Source organism: Notothenia coriiceps, unplaced genomic scaffold, assembly GCF_000735185.1.
Source record: "Notothenia coriiceps isolate Sejong01 unplaced genomic scaffold, NC01 NC01_scaffold00018021, whole genome shotgun sequence".
Classification (NCBI taxonomy): domain Eukaryota; kingdom Metazoa; phylum Chordata; class Actinopteri; order Perciformes; family Nototheniidae; genus Notothenia; species Notothenia coriiceps.
In genome coordinates this window covers 155,474-169,402 of record NW_011350722.1, presented here as the reverse complement: position 1 = coordinate 169,402, position 13,929 = coordinate 155,474, and the positions used below count along the sequence as shown (strand labels likewise).

General features: G+C 38.4%; 1 protein-coding gene across 1 annotated transcript in view; it reads left to right on the top strand.

Moving 5' to 3' along the window:
• Nucleotides 1–13,929, top strand: part of spty2d1 (SPT2 chromatin protein domain containing 1) — a 20,006-nt gene that overhangs the window by 3,970 nt on the left and 2,107 nt on the right. The gene's annotated exons all lie outside the window — the stretch shown is intronic.

Below are 13,929 nucleotides of genomic sequence, written 5' to 3'. Positions count from 1 at the left end.
ACACAAACCAAAAAATCGTTATGACATCATAAAGTGGCCAAAATCTGATGAGCTCATTTTCAGACAGGTTTTTATATAAATGGATCAGGACAAAAAGAGAGAGAATCTTTTTTCCTGAAACTTTCAGAATCTCTTTTTACATAGGGGACACGTTGATGTATAAAAGACATGAAAAAGTGGATTTTGCATAATAGGTGACCTTTAAGATAAAAGTGAAGTGTGGCTTGTGGCCACATAGACTGGCAGTATATGTATAAGCTAGGAAACTAACAGACTCATAAAACACACAGTCCTGAGAAAGCCGACATTACTTTGTTTAAAGAAAAAAAAAAATTTCAGAAAAACTGCTTCTATTATATCACATCTCTGACTAAATGTAACACACGCCAAGTAGTGGAACGCACACACACACACACACACACACACACACACACACACACACACACACACACACACACACACACACACACACACACACACACACACACACGGACATACACAGTGTTTGTGTCTGCCTGCCAGCTGTGCTTCAATGTCAGCATCCAACTAAGACAATTTAGCATAAACAAAACACAAGGCCAAAACTAAAGAACCAAAAAGTGAGTGAATGAACAAACAACAGAGAGAAAGTGTAAGCAACACACTGGTAGCAAACTCAAGATAAATAAATGGAGTAGGTGTCAGAGGCAATGACAAATAGAGGAGGACAGAAAGTGAAAGAGGGCAGAAAGAAGGAGCGCAGAAGAGATTGGGGTACAGATGATGGAGAGGGGGAGCAGCAGACAGACTGTGATGGAGATTAGGAGCCCTGTGCAGTAGTGTGCTACTCCGCCCGGCGACAGGAGGACAGGCAGATCTGATTGGTGTACAAAGAAAATCTCTCAGAGAACGTGTCGGGGCGTCAAACTCAATCCCACCCTCAGCGAGCTAACAAAATGCAATGATTGACAGCTGTGGGATTGCTCTTCAAGACAGGCAGAGAATAAGAGGGCGAGACAGAGAGACTGGAGGGAGAGAAATAAGGGAGAGACAGGGAGGTGGGGAGGAGGCGAAACTCTGGGAGACGAAGCTTGGGGGTAAAATTGAAATGTCAAACTATCAAATGACGGCTCCCGTCTCTGGCATCTTAATGGGAATGCTGGGTAAACTCTCTTTCCTGGCTCCCAAACAGAGCACAGCTGTCTGTATGCGTGCATCAGTGTGCATGTGTCTGCGTGCATGTAGCAGTTCCCATTGGGACGGATGCAAACACACACTCAGCTTTTCCCCAAAATCCCAAGACATATCTAGATAGATGCACAACACACTCTCAAGAGCAATCATGCAAATGCAAGCACTTAGAGTGACATACTAAATCATACAAATAGAGTTTATATATTGTAACATGAAATATAGAGATGATACAAATTAGGAGAGCATAACAAAATATGAATATGACTGTGACATATTTGGGTTTTTCCCTCAGCTCAGATATATGAGAGTAAAGCAGTAATGTTAGACAGTAAGCCACGGGACTGTCCTCCACTGTCACACTCAGTTACAATGGGCCGGCTTATTGGAATTCAGCAAGTGTGTGTGTGTGTGTGTGTGTGTGTGTGTGTGTGTGTGTGTGTGTGTGTACCGTAATTGCTGAACCTCACACTGAGATGTTAAGGCCAAATCTGACAGTTAATTGTGGCTAATTGTGTAACAAGCTAGCAGGCAAGGCTTATAACTGCAAGAGAGGAAGAAAGAGAGAGAGAGGATAGTATTTTCATTTCTGGAGGGCTTATGACTGCAATGTGACTAGCCATTGTATTCTTTATTTTCATATATTCACATGTTTTCAACAGTCTTCCTCTGGGACTCTTTTCCGAAAAGTGATGCATGCATATTGGATGTAAAGTGGGTTTCATAAATTACTTAAAATACACATTCAAGCACTGCTCCTCTGGTGCTTTGAAGTACGTTAATGGTACACCATAATGTTTCTAGTTACACCTACTCCTTTTCATTAGAAGATGGATCAAACTTTGAAACCACATGAGGATTATTTTTCATTAAGTGTTGGGCTCTTTCATTTCATATTTTATTCTTAGTGTGAGATTAGAAGGTGGATATACACAGCTTCAGTAAGGACAACTGGTTGTTGTCTGGGATGATAATGCCAAATAATAATACAAAATAAAGTGAGAGGGAACAGACACATGTTTAGTTATGAGAGTGGAACAGAGGGTAATCACCTGTATAGTGGTAATTCCCAGGTCCCGTCCAATCAAGGTTCTTCCATCTATCAATCTGGCAATGCGAGGATCTTCTACCTGTGGATCACAGAAACAGCCACCACAATTAATATAATTTTTCATTAATAACCATGAGGCTTTGCAATGCATTCATCTTGGATTTGTTTTACATTCAGTTGCTTGTGCTTGCTTTTATTCAATACGTAAATCAAGGAAGAGCTAAAGTTAAGGCCAACATTTATGGAAACATATAGCTTCTATCCCATATATCTTTTGAGGAACTGGATACCAATCTTAGATATGAAGTGGTATTCATTTTCTCATCTGACTCTTAGAAAGCAACTAAGTACTGTTTTAACAATCGTTGATCTATTCCTATAAGGAACATTTGGCATTTGTACGTCTTTGTGACAGAAAAACATTACCTTTAACTGGTCGTAGACCAAATGAGTAATATCAGCTTGCCAGTCCGCACCCAGCATGAAGACCATCTCACCTCCGGGGTCAGAGGGTTCTGCGACAAAATGAGTGAGGACTCGCACCAAGGCGTACTGGTACTGAAAGTCAAGAGAAAGTTCAAATTAGAATTACAATTCCTAACAAAACAAAGGATTCTTACAGTACATCTTGTTAGCCTGTGCGTTAACAAAATGTATGAATTGTATTGAATAGCAATAAATGACACAATAATTAAGTCCAGTATCTTAAACCAACTAAAGCTAAGCATGACACCAAGTCAGTCACATGTTATACTCAGTGGTCATACAGCTCTCACCGTCTCTCAGGGATATTGACTTTGTAGAAAAGGATTAAAAAACTATTTGTGTGTCATGAAACCAATTAGAATATTACCTGTAGGGTACAGCCTTTGCCCTTCCTCTCATCATCCTCATCATCTTCACTGTCTCTGGTAGGCCTTAGGAGAAAATAAAGATAAATATGACAGAGAGAGAACGAGAGAAGAGAAGGTCAGATTATCTGTTAATTAAATGGCATTTTTATACACTAAACTCCGAGGTAATGTACTGTATAATCCCAGCTTCAGGTCAAACAAAATAAACGTTTTAATCTAGCTGCAACACTTTTAAAACCCTATAGTTGTACCAAGTGAATTTGCTGGCAAACGTTCTATTTAATTGGAAATGTAGCCAAACTGGCCTTGTGCTTTATTCTTTGTCAATAAAGTCTGCAGAAGAGTATTTCTAAAAACCTAAACTATTGTAACTTCTCTAAGCTCCATTTCTCTTGCTAATGGATCCCCAGGTCACCTTAACAAGTGTACACTCTAAAATGGGACTTCTCTGTACTGAAGCTACTGCAAATGTTTTTTATGGTTAAAGCCATGATCACAAGGCGAGGTGTTTATGTTTTGTTATACCTGAAAAGGCCTTTTTCAAGCAGAGCATTGTTCTATACTGGGAGGTTGGCAGGATTTAGAGTTGAGTTTTGTCTTCTGTCACTGTTTTTCAGGGTAGTATATCCTGAAATACCGAAACGTTGCTTGTTCCTTTAGTGCTTTCACCTCCCCTATATTGGACATGTTGTAGACAAGCAATGGAACTCTCCTGTTTCACCTTTATATGTTTCTGTTTGACCCTTTCATCAGCAAAAAACTAACCAAAACAAAGTAATCATCACTATGCAGATGACATAGCAATCTATACAAATGTTGTCCTGCTTTTCTAAGCGTTGTGGACTCCATTTCTTTTTTTTATTGTTTTACTTCTACTTTACAAATAAACTGAATTATTGTCCTTATTGTGGGAGTTTCATGGAATCAGCAGTAACACTTGAACGTGAAGCCAAATACAACCAAAGCAAATAATAAAAGTAACACAATAAAAGTTAATTTAGTCAGGCACTTCCGCTGAGGCTTCACACATAGATGCTTTTCTCCCAGTTGAATATGTGCCTCTGTGTGAGAGTGTGTGCCTAACAGTGTGCTGGTGTCTCGGCAGCAGGAGCAAGGGGCGGTAGAGGTTTGTGTTGTGTGTGTGTGTGTGTGTGTGTGTGTGTGTGTGTGTGTGTGTGTGTGTGTGTGTGTGTGTGTGTGTGTGTGTGTGTGTGTGTGTGTAGGTGTGTGTAGGTGTGTGTGTGGGTTGGTGGCTATCTGAGCAAAAATGGTGAAATTGAAAAATAGGTATAACAGAATGGAAGGGCAGCAAGATGGGGAATAGAAACAACACACAGTCATACACACACTCAAAGCACACACACAGGCATACACCAATGGAGAATAGACGCCGGCAGGCATCTATGCAGACAGAGAGGACACATGTTCTTTATAAACGAAGAAAGAAAGTGCACATGCATATTTAAGCTGATGTTGAACGGATTGTGTGCTACACGTTATTATGTGTACTGTTATTGAAATCTGAGCCTGAAGTTTCCCCAATGTGACTCTGAATTTCAGTTCAAGAAACTGAGTTGGAGGCTATGTATTTAAATATGGCAGCGTCTTACACATCCCTTCTCTATATTTAGTTACGAGTTGCTTACATTATTTAAAGCGCCACAAAGCACAGCTGAAACCAAATGCAGTAGAACCATGGAGTAGAAGTTTGTCACAGGCTTGATGTGTGTACTGCTACATCATGGCTCCAACCACAGGGGGAATACACGACACATACTGTGAAGGATAGTAGGAATAAAAGTAAAATAATACAGAAATGAAATAAAAATAAAATGTTTTATTTAATAGTGTATTGAGAATCACAGGTTACATGTGCCATTATTTCCCATTAATGAAAGTATGTGAGAGAAAAATCTTTGTTTATGAAGTTAATACATACTTCAAATACATTTTGTTGGACGTGCTGCAACTGAATCCCTAAATAAATATATATGTGTTCCCATTATCAAAACTTAATATACAGCTCAATTAAAGTGATTCCATATCACAAACAGACACTGCAAATACAAGTCAATACAAAAATAGATAAACTTTAGAACATGTATATGAAATGGTTAAGTTAATAGATTTCTGATAAAATCAATATTTTTAAATATAATATTTACTATATTTATCTGAGATTGTATACTGCAGGGTAGACAAAGAATAAATGCCCTGAAGATATTTCCACAGTTTATATACTACGGTTTCAGCTTATTGTCCCGCTGTGTATGAAATTGCACATATAAGTGCCCACACACATGCTCAAACACACACACAGAAACACAGAAACACACACACACACACACACACACACACACACACACACACACACACACACACACACACACACACACACACACACACACACACACACACACACACACACACACGCATACACACTAACAGTCACACGCCAACATCATGTAACTGATCCACCCACTTGCATTGTCTACCTTTCACAGAGAGTGTGCATGTGTGTGGGTGTGTGTCCGTTTAAATGACTGATGCCTCATTCAGGGCAATGATGCTAAAGCCATAATAGTTGTCATCAGTATAGCCAGACAGGCCTTGACCTCATATGAAATTATAGACTGGCTGGAACGATATGTGCTCTCAACTGCTCCATTCAATAAGCACTATATCACACACACACATGCACACACACACACATCAAGACAAAGGACACTCACATTCACACAATGCCTTCGTTTATTCCTTCTTTTCTCCCTCAGTCAAAAAAAGAAACACAAACACACACACATATATTTAAAGGTTTATCATAAAACAAAATGACATGCAACACTGACTCATACATTCTCTTTATATTATTTATTTACATAGCACACGCTGAACTGTGTATTCCTTTTGTGGAAGAAACAATATGCGTTGTCTTCTTTCAAGCGCATGGACCAAGAGCTGTAGTAAAAGTTGAGAGTATATCTGCTTTCTGGTTGTTTTCTGCTCTCATACATCTCACATTTTATATTATAAGTACAACTCCTTTATAATTCAATAACCTTGGTGTACAAGTCAATCATGTTTATTTTTTTATTTGAATCAAAAAAAGTGTGTCTAAGGCAATTTGTAAACACAGCAGATGTATGTTTGTATTATTTGTCATGATGTTACAGGTGAATGCTTTGGTGTGGCCTTGGATCAGTCAGTTGATTTCCTAAAGTGTTATTAAAGGGCACTTCATCCACAAAACTAAAGAACATATTTACATTATTACCAGCTTTTCACTATAGGGACAATCAGACTATTTAAAATAAATCAGCTTGGACGATGTATTGAACGATATTAGTCTATTGCAGATATATTAGCATCGATGTCAGCTGGCAAGTAACAACACTAATGCCAAAAATTTGTTTTTCCACCATAAAGCAAATACAAATGTATTTCTAACAGTAAAACACCCCTCTAAACCATGGGCCACACAAACTTAAACATGCTTTTGTAGCACAATTGTATTTGGCCTAACAAACATACTGGTTGGGCTCTTTTGAAGACTGCCAGCAACTGTTTGATATATAAATAATACAAGAAGATGATCCATCACAGGCTTCCAACCCATTGACTATGACTATTGATAAATGATGCTTCCTCCTTCTCTAAAAAAGCCATGCAAAGATATCCATGGTGTTCCAAAAGAGGATGGCCAACCTTACTGTCAGTGGAAATGTTGCTAAGCTAGATAGCAACACCATTATTGGATGAACCACAGATATCCAGTGTAGGATACATTTCCTTTTGACATTACTAATCTTTGTATATTCTTCCTTTGGCGTCATTTGCATAAGCTTTCAGTCATGACCTTACACCCTCATCTAGATACGATTAGATATATTCCTCCAAATACAACACTGGCCCTTTAAGGTCATAAAGGTCATGTACCTCTTGTTGGTGATGATGGGTACCCTCCAGCCTTTGACCTGGCTCAGCTCAGTGTCCGACACGTCTATCTGCAGAGGGAGCTTGGGCACCCACACGGTGAGCTGCAGCGTGGCAGAAAGGTGCAGGTAGGTGAAGTTCACCGCCAGAGACTGCCGACCGCGCATTTCTTTACCGTTCACCAAGACCTGGTTACAGTTGGGGGAAACCTGAGAGGAGGACAAGATGAAAAGAAGAGGTTTAGTCTGGGACACCGTGCATGCAGAGGATGATATTTCCATGTGATGTCACACAGACTTAATGTTTTCCTCCTGAAACAGATGTGTGGCATTCCTTGAGCACAGACTGGAGCAAGTTTCAACAGAACACTCATGCTCTTTCAGACAAAAATATATTTTGTCACTGATTGCTTGCTGGATTGTATCCATTGTGTAAAGCACTTTGGAACACTGTTTTGCCAAGTGCTCTAGAAAGAAATGTTAATAACATGCCTCTGAAGCTCCTTTCTGCCACAACGGTGGCATTTTGGGTTTGTGATTACCCAGGGAGCGTATGTGACCTCCACCAATCTAAAGCAATGTTTTAAATTTGCAGCGTTTTAAAATCAGTAAACCACATGGTTTCAAGACATTAGTATAATTGCTTTGAACACATAAGCCCATCCACGAGAATACTGCCAACCGTTTTACTGCATTTTAAACTGTGTTTCAATGGATCTAGGAGGAGATGAATATTATTTAAAATAATAAGAGGGCAAAAAGCTATTAATTATGGAAGATTATAGTGTTACATTTGTCAACACTGATATACATTACAGACCATCATTCATCCAAACTGTGGGCTCATTGTTAACAGTAATTATAGAGTCAAAAGGGAATATTTAAAGTTATAACAGATGTTAAACCCTGTTGAACCTAACCCCACAAAACATTATATACTGGTATAAATCTGATCTTCTCCTTTGGGATATAAATATCTATATATATTGTATACATTTTCTTGGTTTAATAAAGATGGTAAGTAAGTATTGATTTCCAGACTACAAAAATGTATGTTCACAGTTCATGTGCACATAGTGCCTGCCCAAATACAGTTTGTCAGACACAAAAAGGACACCACAAATCAAATGAGATAATTAAATATTGTCTTAAATGTGAAACTCCCCAATCATGCTGTGTTGAAAAATAAAAATAAGATAATCATTAAACAAAGTGGACTATAGCAGTTTGAGTGTAAAGTCTTTATTTTGTTTAGCTCTTGTTTTTCATAGACAGTAAAGTCTGTGGAAAATTATTAGTGTCTTGTTAATCTGAACGAAAATAATACTTTTTAACAGCACAGTGTTTGTTTTCACAATTATGAACATGCAGATATCTAGTTAGAACATTGATATACAAAGTCAATTGATACTTAGGGGCATAAATGTCTTGCAGACACTGGATTATTATGAATGTTTTTCAAGGGGACAGCACCCAGACAATCTGACAGGCAAAACAACGGAAAAGCCAGGATATTAGTCGGTTTCATTTGTTCCCTCTATCTTGTCTGACTGCGTGACTGATTAAGATGACACTCATCCAACATATTTTCCACACAATGGACTCAAGCAGGAAGGAAATAATAATAAACATAGGAATATAGTGAGGAGTATAGTCATTGTGCTACACTCTACATGTATAATCTATTTATCAATATATTATCTTAATATTTTGTCGAAAAATTATTTTTTTACGAACGTTATCCTTTGCAAGTACAGACTTAAATACAAATAATAATATGAAGATAAATGACTATAATCACCCACATCTACCAAAGAAAAATTAAGTAAGAACTATGTTGAAGGTAAATATGATGACTGCAACACTGTGTTCAATACATTTAATTTGTTCTCTCTCTTTCAGTTCCTCCCCCTCATCTTTTCTGATTCTTTTTTATTTCCTGGCATGTATATAACTTCTCCTCACCCTCTTTTTTATACCCTTTTTAATCTCTTTCATCTCTCAATGCTGCACTTATCCTGCACAATGCCTTATTTTTACCTGCCCTTTCCTCTATTTTATTAGCCTTTCATTTAACACTGCTTTTGTCTGATTTCTTTTCTCACAAAGTGTAACTGCCTCCCATTTCAAAGTGTTTCCACCTTTTCAAAACTGCTTTTTCCCACAAACGTACAGGTTTAGCATTTCCTTCCCCTCAGTCCCGCTTCACTCTACTATTGGGTTTAAATGTACACAAGTATTTGTTTTTACATTCATTTACCTGGGGTAGAGTTCCCTTGTGTGTTTGCTCTCTTTCAGCAACAACCTCTTTCATTATTCATAGTCATACACATTCATACCAGGGGGCTTCAAAAAGTCAATTCTTGATCATTTCCCAAAGCCTTCACTTCCCCAAGAGCAATTTTACCTGGCATATTTTTATTTCAACCTTATTTATTTATAGTTGACAGTGTTTTGCTGCTTTTTATATAGAACCTTAAACATGTCATGCCGGGTGTGTTTCTGATCATTTGGTGGTTTTACCTGATGAAAAAGCAGAGTTGTTATGCCAGCTTTGCCACACAACATAAGTTAAAATTGCTTTACAGCTAACATAATCCGAAATGTTTAATAAGTATAACATATTAAAACATATCTAAAAGGAGAAGTTTAACACTCAATTACTTGCCTGGCTCTGGAAGTTTTGATGGACATTTGTTAGCTTTGATAATACAAATATTGTCTTCAGGTTTCATGTCAGGTTCTGGCTGTATATTGCAATCAGGCTCATAAAAAAGCACCAATAGAACACACACTTTTTATTTTTTAATGTGTAACATTTTGTCTTGTTTCCTCATGAAACCCTTTGATCTCAAAAGAGGTTCATATTTTGTAAATAAGAATGAAACCGTTTCCTCTATATCTCCTGTCACCTTTACCTTTTTCTCAATTTGACTTTCTCCTCTCCGCTGCTGATCCCCAACATAAAAGGAAAGATACCCGATCCTTCTCCTCTCAGCTTCCTCTTTTCAATTTCACTCTTTTTTTTCTCACTTTAACTTTCCTTATATCTCCACCAACATCCACTATTTCCCTCTCTTGACCCTTTCTTTTTCTATTGTCCCCCCTCCCCGCCCCCATCGCACAGTCTCCCTCTTCATCTTCCTCTCTCTCTGAAACCTGATTTACCGCTTGTTAACATCAAAGGGACGTTAGACTGTTGGTGCCTCAAACTATTTCTTCAATATTTTATATTCCAGGTGAAAATCAGTGTGAAAACTGCACGCGGTTACTGTGGCAGCGTTAAGTTTCCAGTGAAGGTAAGACAGGAGCAGCTGAGGGAAACACAAAGGTTCTGCTTGAAGTGCCACTGTAGCCGTAGGTCTGTCATCTCTACGACAGGTTCCTGAACTACTTTAGCTCTTTGGTTCAGTGCCCAAAAGAAACATTCAAGGAAAATTAAGTTTGAGTTCATTTTGTCAGCATTTCAAAAAAATGTCAAAGAATAGGGTAAAAACTATCAGGTCGGGAAGATTAAGATTTAAAAGTGTTGAATTTGATTGAGGAATGAACTGCAAATTACTTATACAGAATGCATTTAAGGCAAGACAAGTTTATGTGGCCCTTTTCAACACAAAGCAATTCAAAATGCTTTATAAATCAAAAAAAATGTAGGATAATTACAAGATATTCATCTCTTTATCATTGCTCTACAAAGATAATTGCATTGAAGTTGTTTACACTTTAATTGTTTTTCTTCCATTTTATTCGTATATGTTCATGTTAAAATGACCGATCACACAGCAAATAGCTTGAGTGGTGAAACAAATGTTTTAATGCACATTTTATGATATTATTAAATATTTTACTCGTAGCTTTTTGTTAGGCTGTATTGCCGTTTACATTTGACTTGTCTCTCCCTTTCCTCTGTTTTTTTTCTCTTAGTATATTTAACTGTGTGTGTGTGTGTATGTGTGTGTGTGTGTGTGTGTGTGTGTGTGTGTGTGTGTGTGTGTGTGTGTGTGTGTGTGTGTGTGTGTGTGTGTGTGTGTGTGTGTGTGTGTGTGTGTGTGTGTGTGCACAATGTAGTAACTGCTTTTGTTGTCTTTTGTTTTCTTAGTTATGTTCTCTGTATTTTATATGTTTGTGTTATGTGTTATGTGTAACGTTGCTGCCTTCTTGGCCAGGTCAGCATTGTAAATGAGATTTTATCTCAATGCTTTTTATCTGGTTAAATAAAGGTTAAATACAAATAAATAAAAAACTACAGCTGCCAGAGACATGATGTGGAGATGGCGAACGAATTAACGAATTAATACATGCCCACACACACGCACGCACACACGCACGCACGCACGCACGCACGCACGCACGCACGCACGCACACACACACACACACACACACACACACACACATACACACACCACACACACAACACACAACACACACACCACACACACACCACCACACACACACACAACCAACACACACACACACACACACACACACACACATCTGGACCAGACAGCTAGTGGAGTGCCATAGGATAGATGAGAGATTCTCGGAAATAATGAGAAGAGCTCGTTTAAAGTCGCTTCTGTCCTCGCCCGTTTCTTTTATTAACTTCTCTAATTAACAAGTAAAATTCGTCAATTTATCTGACTATAACACTACACCATATTGTTTCGAATGCTTTACCAAATGTTTTCATGAACAGGCACTATGTCTTTTTGATTTATGTGTAGTTTGCTCCATGTTGTTGTTTTTTGGTTAATAGCTGTTGGGCGTATTCTTCGTGGACTGGTGTGTTTACATCGATAATCCGTTGATATCCTCGCATTAAAAGAGTAAGCAATAATAATGGATGAATAGTAGATATCTTTGAATGCTCTTTGTGTGAGTGAACCCACATGTACACTTAGATTTTTCATTCTAGGAAGATTTTAAACAAAGAAGAACACGCCATTGTACACACACTTAGATTCATCTTAAATAAGCTCATCTGGTATCCTTACAGATGCTGGATTGGTGTAGAGGATGTGAATCATCTCTTTGCGCCCTGCTCCGGCTCGAAGTACATGTAGAAGACCAACTGAACCCAGATGTAGATTGAGTAAGCACCACCCGCCGTTGTGGCATGTAAGCACTGGAGCGGTCCATTTCCGGCCATCTGCTAACAAGCGCTTGGTAATTAACACTGTTCTTCTCTAGTAACGTCACACATTTGGGACAACATGTATGGAGCTCTCTCGCTCTTAGGTGTCTCTACCAACAAACGTGACTTAGTCTAGCACCGATATGATGCAAGTCCATGCAATTAAATGCCCTTAGCACATGAGAGTAATCTCACAAGTGGAAGTAATAGTATTTTCTTTTGGTCATTTGAGGTAAAAACAAAGCCTCCTTGTTACGCTCGCAAATAGTTAGAAATAACTCTGGCTCTCAAAAGGTTCTCTGTGTGTGTCAAGGAATGCCACCAAATTGTTTTCAGGGAGGATCATAAGTCTGTGTGACCCATCACAATGGAAATATCATCTCTGGCATGCACGTGTCCCAGACTAAACTCTTCTTTTTATCTTGTCCTCCTCTCAGGTTTCCCCCAAACTGTAACCAAAGGTCTTGGGTGAACGGTAAAGGGAAAATGGCGCGGTCGGCAGTCTCTGCGGTGAACTTTCACCTTTAACCTGCCACCATTTCGGCCTGTGCAGCTCACCGTTTGGGTGCCCAAAGAAGCTCCTCTGCAGATAGGACGTTGTCGGACACTGAGCCTGAGCCAGGTCCAAAGGTGGAGCGGTACCCCATGCATCACCACAAAGGTACTATGGACCTTTATGCCTTAAAGGGCCAGTTGTTGTAATTGGGAGGAATATATCTAATCGTATCTAGATGCAGGGTGTAAGGGTCGATGGGGACTGAAAAGCTTTATGGCAAATGACTCCAAAGGGAAGAAAATACCAAAGATCAGTAATGTCAAAAGGAAATGTTATTGCCTTACACTGGATACTTCTTGGTTCATCCATTAATCGGTTTGCTTCTAGCTTAGCAAATGTCCAACTGACAGTAAGGTTGGCATCCTTCTTTGGAACACCGTATCTTGCATGGGGCTGTGTGTAAGGAGGAAGGCATCTTTATTCCCCAATTTAATTCATAGTCATGTTTGGGAATAGGCTGATGAGGGATCCATCTCTTTATATTTATATAATCCAAACAGTGCCTGGCTTGTTCTTCTAAAAGAGCCCAACCATAGTTTTAGCAAATACAATTGTGTACAAAAGCATGTAAGTGTGCCATTAGAGGGTGTTTTTTGTTGTGTGTATTGTATTTGCTTTATGGCTGGTGTAAAAACAAATGGTTGGCATTCTGTTGTTTACTTGCCAGCTTGACATGATGCTAATATAATCCTGTTTAGTTTTCAATACATCGTCCCAAAGCTGATATTTAAATTAGTTCTGATGACCTATTTGTAAAGCTGTATAATGTTAAATATGTTCCTTTTGGTTGGATAAGTTGCCCTTTAATAACACTTTAGAAATCAATACTGATGGATCCAAGGGCCACACCAAAGATCACCTTGTAACATCATGTGTATAAATACCCCAACAACATCTGCTGTGTTTTTTAACAAATTGCCTTAGACACACTTTTTTAAATAAAAAAACAATGTGATTACACCCAAGGTTATTGAATTATTAAATGTAATTATAATATTAATGTGAATGTTATGAGGGAGGCAGGAAAACAACCAGGGAAGCAGATATTACTCTAACTTTACTACAGCTCTGGTCCCATCCGAAAGAGCAAGCAATTTTTTTCCACCAAAAAATAACTTGCTAAGTAAATAAATATAAAAAAAATGAATCACTTATATTACATAACTAATTATGTTTGTGTTAAAAAATGTGTGTATAAAACGGGAAGATGTGTAATGGAGTGGTCCTTGTT